This window comes from Carlito syrichta, unplaced genomic scaffold, assembly GCF_000164805.1.
Source record: "Carlito syrichta isolate Samal-C Ts95f unplaced genomic scaffold, Tarsius_syrichta-2.0.1 Scaffold106268, whole genome shotgun sequence".
NCBI lineage: Eukaryota > Metazoa > Chordata > Mammalia > Primates > Tarsiidae > Carlito > Carlito syrichta.
The window spans coordinates 141,371-149,246 of record NW_007050364.1 but is presented as its reverse complement, the minus strand read 5'-3'; the positions used below and the strand labels follow the sequence as shown (position 1 = coordinate 149,246).

The window sequence follows — 7,876 nt, the reverse complement described above, 5'->3', positions numbered from 1 at the left end:
TAAAACAAAGTTCATTAGAGAAAGAAGAGAGAAAATAAAGGGAGACATGCCAGAGCTGGCATGGGCGAGAGAAACCACCTCTAGTGATGTTTAATTGGAGTTTTATCCTGGATTCATGGGATTCCTTTCTCTAAATTGATTCAGCTATTCAAGACATTTTAGAAATCTCCTTTAACCTCCTTATACTGGCTAAGAGTCTCAAGCAATGCCATGTATGTAGCACAAGGAAGAACCCAGAAGCCAGGGTTTCTGCTTCCAGGCTGTTGGTGTCTGTATTGAACCATTACCTGTGAGCTCCTATGAAGACCCGAAGCATGCTCTGAGACAGGGCATGCATATCACTGTGCAAGGTACACCTATAATCATCTATGCATATATGCCATACTTACAGCTTATGGTGTGATCTAATAGACATTATCTCATGTGATTCTTTCTTACAAAAACCCTGTGAGGCAGAGGCAGAGGAAGCAGATATGTTATTCCTATTATACAGAAAATGCAATTTGTGGAGCAATTCATAGCCTATAGATAGGGCGACCACACATCCTGCTTTGTCTGGGACTACTACAGATCACACTGTACTGATGTAATTATGAGCATCTCATTGCCTTCTCAACTTCATTCTAGTCTGGATGATAATATCAATGCTACAGTCTCACCCATCTATTGATCACGTTTCACTTATATCAGATGTTCAGAGCTCAGGTGATGGGCTCCATGCCACATGGTATCCTATCGAAAAAAGGTATCAAGGGCTAGAACATGGTTGAAGGCTTGGGCTTAAGGCCTAGTACAAACCCCAGCTCTGCCAGGTCCCAGTTGTGCAAACATGGACTAGCTCCTGGAACCGAGGAAGTAAGTGCCACATCACAGCTTCTTGTGTCTGCCACTTCCTCGCCTGGCCTCTTATTGTGGGAACCTTGTTCCTCTTGCCCAGATGGAAGCCCTTTCCTGACACCACTCAAGAATCATTCCTTGTCCTTCTCTGTGTGAGGAGTCCAGCTCCTGCCCTTCTCCTCACAAACCAGCAGGGCAGTGGCCACTCTCAGCCTCTCCGCTTTCTTTCCATGGTCTGTTGACCCTCTTCTCACCTCTGTCTCCCTTTTCGATTAGGTACCGGCCCAATGTGCAGATGCCTAGCAGTAACCAAACAAGAAGGTCTTTACATCCCGACTGGAAACTTCCACTAAAGAAAGCTAACCCCGGCCGGGTGTGGTGGCCCAAGCCTGTCATCCCAGTATTTTGGGAGGCAGAGGTGAGGGGATTGCCTGAGCCCATGGATTCGAGACTAGCCCTGGCAACTTGGTGAGATCTCATCTCTACAGTAAATAAAAAATTAGCTGGGCATGGTAGCGTGCGCCTATAGTTCCGGCTACTCGGAAGACTGAGGCGGAAGGATCACCTGAGCTCAGCAGGTCGATGCTGGGGTGGCTGTGAGGGTGACACTGCCCTCCAGCTTGGGTGACATAGTGAGATATCAACTAAAAAAAAAGCTAATCCCAAGGCGTATTCAGATGAGAAGAGTGGACAGGAGAGAAGAGTCAATGGTCTCACAATACGTGTACATCACATAGCAACACCACCTGCAGTCTGAGAGTCCATTAGAAGATTCTTCTAAGAGCTGGAGGCACTCTGTCACTCCAAGGCTCAGGGGTAAGATCCAAGAAGAACAGATTTTTCTCCGGTCAAAGGCTTTATTATTAGAACTAGATAAGGTCTGAGTCTTGGCTTTGCTCTATACAAGTTTGAGACACATAGGAAATGTCTTAGTTTTCCTAAACCCAATTTCCTTGATATGTAGGATGGAAATAGAAAATACTGTTTATTTTAAAAATCTCTTAGGGTAGTTATGAGAAATTAGTGAGATCATGAAAGTAACGTGCCCAGCGCAGCCTGGAACAAGAGTGCTCGCTGGAGTTTCATATGGCATATTACTGAGATCACGGGGCTTGTTTCATTTCATTTATTTTATTTTCTGATTCTATCACAGTTATGAAGGATTCATTAAGGAAGACTTGCCCAATTGGCTTTAGCTAACCTTCTGGGCCATCCTGTGCTTTTAGGTTAATTGTTCCTATCGGGAGGTAGTGGCTTAAGTTCTAAATGCCACTTGCAGGGATTTCTAAATCCCTCTGCTTGCGTCCATGTTATTTTCCATCTCGGCATCAGTGTCGACTGGCTCTGAGATGTGGTGTCCTCACTCAGGTGGTGGGCTGCACAGGCGTCCCTTTTCTAAGCGAAGACTCCAGAGATATGGATAGAGCTGGGAAAGTGCACCTCAGGGTAGGGGAGGACCGCCTGTATTTCACCCAACGTCTTCAAATGTCCTTTAAGTTGACAAGCTCTCACCCCAGGGAACTCGGTGAGCCTGGCTGGGGCCACACAATAGGGGCAGTGTGGAACAAAACAGGCAGGAGGGAAGTAAAAATAAACAAGAGGATGTGTGTCTTAGGGGGAGGAATATTTTCTTGACCGATTAGGTAGGAGGCATGAAGTCCACAGAAAGCCACAAATTACTGACGATGAAGCTGGCGCAAAGACATTTCAAATGCAAAAGCATGCTTAGTTTTACTCAGGATATTTCACTGTTAGACGTCCTTCCTTTTTTACTCTCCCATGAAACTGAGGAGTTCACTCGAGTGACACCAATGAGAAGGGAGCTTTGCTTTACCTGGTAAGTAAGTATTTGGATTGGCTTTTCCCTCGTGATACTGAGACTGCAAAACACTTCAAGAGACTACCCGCTTTGCTCTCTAGCTGAGAGGGCAGTCATTAAATCAGAAAACACAAATATATTCCTTCTGCCTCTTCTTGAAATAGTATCAAGCCATCCTCACAATTTGCTGAACTGCAGTGAATATATATGTGGGTTAAATCTCTGTTTTATTATGTGTCTTTCCTAGTCACTCTACGTCTAATGCAAGTTCCAGTCCTCTCTTGGCCACGCTTGGTGGGAGCTGGCCACGAGCTATGGGTGACTGGGCAAGAGTGAGGGGTGATTCTGTGAGAAAGTGGGACCCAGTGAGATAAAATGGAGAGCCTCAAGAGCAGCTTAGAGAAACCTTTCCGGAGGGTGGTCTCCATAGTTTCAAAGTAATTGATTTCAACCTCCTTTAACAAACTTGTTTGCTAGAAATGGTGGAGGGGCAGGAGAGAAGTTGCAACTGGGAACCCAAGCAGTGACAGATGACAACACAAGCAGCAACGGCCAAGAATGGTCATTTTGGTCACAAATGGGGTGAGGGCAGGGGCAATTGACTTAGACTATATTAACCCTCATGAGTTGCACAAAGTGGGAACTTAGAGAATGTTTTGGATAATTTTAGGGTGCAAGCAATTGCAGGCCTGGTTTCCTACAAGTGCAGTCTTGTACGCAGAGATATTTGCAGGCTAAGAATGCAGGACTACCAGTTTTCAACAGTGGTTTTTAAATCCTGGAGTTAAAAAAAAAGCACTTGATTGTTTCCCAAACAGAATCTCTCCATGTTGCTTGTGGGGTGAGGTGCCCCTCTCCCAGAGGTCCACTCAGTGTGCTGGGAGGAGAAGAGGAAGCCAAGGTGTCAGGGAGCCGGGGAGTGGAAGGCTATCTTGCTTCCCCCAAATTTTAACTGCTCGCCCACAGTCTTCACTCAGCCCCTAAAAAAAGCAGAAAAAGACAAGGATCAGCCAAGTTGGCTGTACTTAGGATAAAGACAGGCCAAGCCTGGTAGCAGGGGTGGAGGGCCCTGAGTGGGCCTGATGGGAAGAGTGCAAGTCCTCAAAGCGACTCCAAGTGGACCTAGATGACCCTGCTACAAAGTGAGTGAACTTTCCACGTTAGCATTACTTATGAGTTGCTACAGCAGTGAAATTAAAAGAATAATCTGGTAGCCTAGATATAGTCACTGGAGAAAATGATCTGGAAAGATCTTGATGAGGACCAGTGGAGAAGGCGTGTTCCACACATATGGGGAAGTTCCCAAACAGACCCCATGAGTTCTTGCAGGCAAGTGCCAGCATCATCTTAAGGCAGACTAAAATTACTTGGAGCTCACGGTTAACTTTTTTTAGGTTTAAATAATGTCAAGTAATAAAAGAGGGTTATTCATATGGAGGTTATTATATACTCAACCTACGATAAAACATTTAGTGCAGATGTATAAGATTGATTCTTTAAATTATCAGTTAAAATCACACTCATGATTGTGACGCTGGAGAGGATGTTAAAAAATGTAGAAATTTGCAGAAAACAGCATTCTCATATATCAGACATAGTGGTTCAATCGGAAGCCCTGGCAACATGTGCTACAAACTCAGAATTATGCAGAATCTCTAACCCAACAATTCTACTTTTACAAAGGTATCCTAGCAAGGTAAGCACTGAGGTATGTAAAAAGATTTATCAATAGAGATGGTCATTTCAAGAATTATTTATGACAGCAACAATGTGGGAGCATCTGAAATGCCAGTGGCAAGAAAATAAATTCATAAAGTCTGTCATGGTGAAATAACATGCAGTCATTGTAATTCAGGGTATAGACAAATACTGAATGACCTAAAACAATCTTTATTAGATAGTGGTATATTTAAAAGCTTACAAAAATGCATTTTCAATGTGATCATCTGAAAAATACATTATTCTTATTGCAAAATATAGGTATACTTACAGATGCCTTAAAGAAGCCTGGAAGAATTTATACCACAGTATTAATCAATACTTAAATTTTATTTTGTAATTTTTTAAACTTCTGAAATAATCTTCAGTGACCATCAATTACTTAATCAGAAAAAGTCAGTTTAAAATTAGAAGCAGGCAAGTAATATAGGCAAGATGATAAACTTGGAGATCCCAACACTTGTCTCCCCCAACAAAAGCAAGAATTTAACAACTACACATCAGCAAAAATAGATCTTGGAGAGCTCCAGAGGACAGCTAAGAAGCTGAAGCAACCCATTAAAAAAGAATCAAACAGTATTTCCAGAGCTAAAGAATATAATGAATAAAATGGAAAATGCATTAGAGAGCCTCAGCAGTAGACTCAATCGAGCAAAAGACGGAACCTAAGAACTTGAAGACAGGTCATTTGAGAATATCCAATCAGAGGAGAAAAAACTTAAAAAAATGAGGGAAAAAAGGCAACAAAATTATGGGATATAATGCACGCAAGTGACCCATTGCATGCATTCTGAAAGCACTGAAAGGAAGACAGACAGAAGAGGGAAATGCTTATTTAAAAAAATAATGGCTGAAAATTTCCCAAATCTTGGGAGAAAATGGACATTCAGAATCATGTAGCACAAAGGAGGGTCGATTCAAGCAGAGTACAATGAGACACATTATAATCAAATTGTTAACACCAAGAACAAAAATAATTTTGAAAGCAGCAAGAGAAAGGTGACTCATGACATAAAAGGCAACCTGGATAGTGTACATTTATCGTAATACTACAAGAAACAGATTGGCAGTGGCGGGACACTGCTGGGGAGGGAGCGGGGGCACACGACATCAAGAAGGGCACCTGACCCTGAACCAGGGGCAGTGAGGACCAGCGGGAGGCCCAAACTCCACCGGAATGCAGACCGCTTGTGTACCTGACCTTGAATTGTACCCCACATCTCTCAAATAAAATAAAATACTGTAGCCCAGGGGAAGGGGTGGGGGTGGGGAGGAATACAAAGAAGCAAACTCTAAGAACATAAAATGTATGAAGGGTAATTTAAAGTATAGTATTTGTATGTGATTGAAGTTAAATTGTTATCAGCTTGATGTAGACAAGGTATTTTATGCAAACCTCGAAGTAACTATAAAAAAACTGTGGTAGATACACACACACACACACACACACACACACACACACACATACACACAATAATTACAGCAAATCATCACAAAATTTCATCAAATAGCAAAAGATGATAGCAAGAGAAGAAGATAGGGGAAAACTACTGCAAAACAGGCAGAAAACAATAAACAGAAAAGCAATAAGAAGTCAGATTGCTTTAAATGTGAATGGATTACACTGCCATATCCAAAGGCACAGAGGATTGAACGATTTTTAAAAAGATCTGAAAATATGCTGTTGACAAGAGATTCATTTTAAATTTAAAGTCACACACAGGCTAAACGTGAAGGGATAGAAAATATATTACATGCAAATTGTATCCAAAAGAAAGCAGAGGTGACTATAGTAGTATCAGACAAAACATATTTTAGGTCAAAAATTGTCTCTAGAGACAAAGAAAACTATCATATAATCACAAAAGTACCAATTCAACAGGAAGATATAACAGTTTTAAATATATATGGACTCACCATTAGAGCAATATGTAAAGAAAATATTACAAATAGGGGGGATAAATTTACAGCAATACAGGAATAGTGGTGGAGGAATGAAACATCCCATTTACAATAATGGAGAGGATATCCAGACAGAAAACCAATAGAGAAATGGCTGACTTGAATAATACCATAGACCAAAAATACCTAACGGACATGTACAGAACTTTCTATCCGACAGTAAAATAACACATTCTTCTCAAATATACACGTAATATTCTTTAGGAGAGATTGTATGTTAGGTCACAAAAATCTTGAGTAGTTTAAGAAGACTGAAATTATTCCAAATATCATTTCTACCAGAACAGAATGAAACTAGACATCAGTCACAGTAAGAACATGGGAAAATTTGCAAATACATGACAATTAAACAACACACCTTTGAACAACCATTTTTTCAAAGAAAATGTAAAGCTTATCAAGACAAACAAAAAACAGAAAGAACACACCAAAACTTATGGGATGTGGCAAACGCAGTGTTAAGACAAAAGTTTAAAATGATAAATCCCTACATTAAAAAATAAGCAAGATTGCCAATAAAGAACCTAACTTTGCACTTTAAAGCTGACAGAAGTAACAAAGATTAAATCAGAAATAAATCAAATAGAGAAAAGAAGACATCAACAGAACTAAAAGTTTTCTGAAAAAAAAGTTTGACAAATACTTAGAGAGAGAGAGAAAGAAAGAGAAGACTCAAAATCACAAATGAAAAAGAAGCCAGCTGGGCTTGGTGGCTCAGCCTGTAATCCTGTGCCTTTGGGAGGCTGAGGTAAGTGGATTGCCTGAGCCCGCGGGTTCGAGACCCGCCTGGGCAACTTGGCGAGACCTCATCTCTACAATAAATCAAAAATCAGCTGGGCGTGGTAGCGCGCAGGCCTGTGGTTCCGGCTACTCGGAAGGCTGAGGTGGAAGGATCGCCGGAGCCCAGCAAGTCGAGGCTGTGGTGGCCGGGAGCAGCCGCTGCGCTCCAGTCTGGGCGACAGAGTGAGACTCCAACTCAAAAAAAAAAAAAGAAAAAAGAAAAAGACGCCATTGCCATGGATGTTTCAGAAATAAAAAGTGATTATAAAGGACTCTTCTGAACAATTACTATGCCAAAATGGGATGATCTGGAAGAAATGGATAAATTCCTAGAAATATATGACCTACCAAATTGAATTAGGAAGAAATAGAAAGCCTGAACAGGCAAACATCAAATAAGAAGATGGGATCAGTAATCATCAGAAACACCCTAACAAAGAATGGTCCAGGACCAGATGGCTTCATGAGCGAATTCTGCCAAACATTCAAAGAAGAATTAGTACCAATCCTGCTTTTAACTATTCCAAGAAATCAAAGAAAGGGGAACACTTTCAAATTCATTTTATGAAGTCAGTATCACCCTGATTCCAAACCAGACAATGATAGCACAAGAAAAGAAAACTACAGACCAATATCCCTGATGAATATAGATGCAAAAATCATCAATAAAATACTAGCAGACTAGCCAGGCTCGGTGGCTCAACTTGTAATTCCGCGCCTTTGGGAGGCTGAGGTGAGTGGATGGCCTGAGCCCGCGGG

The 7,876-nt window shown here is 41.4% G+C and overlaps 1 protein-coding gene across 1 annotated transcript in view; it reads right to left on the bottom strand.

Annotated features, from left to right (window-relative positions):
- Positions 1-1,680: 1,680 nt before the first annotated feature.
- Positions 1,681-7,876, bottom strand: part of EFCAB1 (EF-hand calcium binding domain 1) — a 21,687-nt gene continuing 15,491 nt past the window's right edge. The window contains exon 7 of the mRNA XM_008066977.2: positions 1,681-3,636. The gene's annotated coding sequence lies outside the window, so the exon portion shown is untranslated. The remainder of the gene's footprint in view (positions 3,637-7,876) is intronic.